The following is a 2,797-nucleotide window of genomic DNA, read 5'->3' as shown; positions in this document are numbered from 1 at the left end:
GACCCTGTGTTCCATCCAATAGCTGACTGTGAGCATCCACTTCTGTGTTTGCCAGGCATTGGTATAGCCTCACAAGAGACAGCTATATCAGGGTCCTTTCAGCAAAATCTTGCTGATGTATGCAACAGTGTCTGCATTTGCTGGCTGATTATGGGATAGACCCCCGGGTGGGGAAGTTTCTGGATGGTCCATCCTTTCATCTCAACTCCCAACTTTGTCTCAGTAACTCCTTCCATTCTCAACTGAGGAATATCAAATGGCTGAGAAGCACCTCAAAAAATGTTCAACATCCTTAATCATCAGGGAATTGCAAATCAAAACAACCCTGAGATTCCACCTCACACCAGTCAGAATGGGTTAGATCAAAAATTCATGTGACAGCAGATGCTGGTGAGTATGTGGAGAAAGAAGAACACTCCTCCATTGTTGGTGGGATTGCAGGCTTATACAAATACTCTAGAAATCAGTCTGGCAGTTCCTCAAAAAATTGGACATAGCACTACCTGAGGATCCAGCAATACCTCTCCTGGGCATATATCCGGAAGGTGTTCCAACTGGTAATAAGAACACATGCTCCACTATGTTCATTCCAGCCTTATTTATGGTAGCCAGAAGGTGGAAAGTACCCAGATGTCCCTCGACAGAGGAATGGATTCAGAAAATGTGGTACATTTACACAATGGAGTACTACTCAGCTATTAAAAACAATGAATTTATGAAATTCCTAGGGAAATGGATGGATCTGGAGGGCATCATCCTGAGTGAGGTAGCCCAAACACAAAATATGCACATGATATGCACTCAATGAAAAGTGGATATTAGCCCAGAAAATTACAATACCCAAGATACTATTTGCAAAACACATGAAACTCAAGAACAAAGATATTTTTCACTTTGGTCTTTCTAGTCAGATTGGAAAAAATTATAATGGGTTCATGAATGAACACACACACATACACACAAAGAGAGACAGACAGAGACAGAGAGACAGAGACAGACAGAGAGAAAGCATCTGTTGCAGATATGTTCCTTGTACTATTTTGTTCTCTAAGAAGGAACTCATGTTTCTAGGTTTGGTACCAAGGATGAATACCAGTTGATGCATCTCATCAGCTGATCATCTCAACCAAAACATTTCATGAGCTTTATCTGTATTTATGTTCTATATGATGTTTTTGTTGGTGTGTGTCTGTGTGTGTATGTGTGTGTGTGTGTGTGTGTGTGTGTGTGTCATTTATTGACATTGTGCACATTCTCTGCAACCTTAGAATAATGTGTAAATTAACAGAAAGACACTACAAATGGAATCCCTGGAGGAAGCTGGGGGTTGGGTAGCCTGGAGGTTAGAGTGACTTGACAGCCCCTCCAGAGACTTTCTTTTTGTTGTAGGTTACACATCAAATGTAATTGTGTTATTTTATTTTTCTTCTGCTATAGCCCCCAGACTAGGAATGAACCTACTACATTGTGAATTCTGGCAAACACCACTGAATTATATCCCAGGGCTGGAACCCAATTCATCTTCTGCAACAATTACAGGGCGGGCTGGATGAAGACACTCAACCTACAAAGTAGCCATCTCAAGACTGGTTCATGAGAATGGCTTACACAATGCTTTCAAGACTGGGAATGTTTAACTATCTGGGAGAGAAAATAAGGAAACTCAGACCACACTGTACATTAAGGACCATTTAGTCTGTTAAAGGCTGACATGGATTATTGACTCACATCACATGTGAAAGTAAAAAAAAAAAAAAAATCCAGGTTAGTGTATGCATCTGGTAGGATTTACCAAACACACCACCATACATGAGTAGACTTAGAAAGACCCAGGCACCATCAGGTTCTACAGTATTCAAGGAGTCCCCACACATACAATAATAACATGGTAGTGTAGTCTAAATTTAGTCTCACTAGTCTCACCTAGTTCCTAGTGTACTGCTGTGTGGGGCATTGGGCTATGCACAGACAGGCTGGTCTCCAGTTGAGCTGAGGTCTGAACCCGGGAAGGGTGATAATTCACCTACATGACATGGTAGGCATTCGTTCACTCATGCTCCTGGAACTCTGGCTCCTGCCTAAGTTAACCCCCCACACCCCCCACAAGGGAAGCATGGCTAGAGTCACATAGGCAATGTCCCAAGCTTCTGACCTTCAGGCTAAACTCCTCCCCAGTTACTTAGCAACCATAAGAGGGACTGCTTGGCTTCACCTTGTTCTCTTATTCCTCTCACTCTTACTTCTCACTCTTACCCTCTCTCTTCTCTGTATTCTCCACTCCTCTCACCTCTCATCTCACTCTTACTCTCTCTTTCTCTCTAGCAATCCCCCCTCTCTCTTTTTACCTCTCTCTTTCCCCTGCCTTTCTATAATAAAGCTCGAAAAACCATAGATACTCTCTGTTCATAAAGGCTGTGCTCACTCTTGCCAGAGTGGGAACCTCTCTTCCCTCATCCCTCTTTCCCATAACCCTGGGGTTTTAGAGAGTAACCCTAGGGCTCCCAGATTGGAGCCAATTGTCCACCACCTGAAGCGTGGGTCAGAGGCTTGGATGCCCACCCGGGGCTGAGTGGAAGAGTCTGGCAGTCCTCCTATGTCCTCCTGACCAGAGCATAGGTGGAACTCTGGCAGGGCTTTGGGTGTTTCCTCCCTCTCTTCTCCAGGTCCCCCTTTTAGTTCCCACACTACTGATGAACTTTTCTCTGTCAGTTCATAAAAATCAGAAGACCTAAAGTAGCGAGTAACCAAAGCCTTTATCCTGATACTCTGACTGCTGAGATTTTAAATGTTCTGGTGT

Source organism: Mus pahari, chromosome 2 (assembly GCF_900095145.1).
Source record: "Mus pahari chromosome 2, PAHARI_EIJ_v1.1, whole genome shotgun sequence".
Taxonomy (NCBI): domain Eukaryota; kingdom Metazoa; phylum Chordata; class Mammalia; order Rodentia; family Muridae; genus Mus; species Mus pahari.
The sequence above is the reverse complement of the archived record's forward strand: the minus strand, read 5'-3'. Positions refer to the sequence as shown.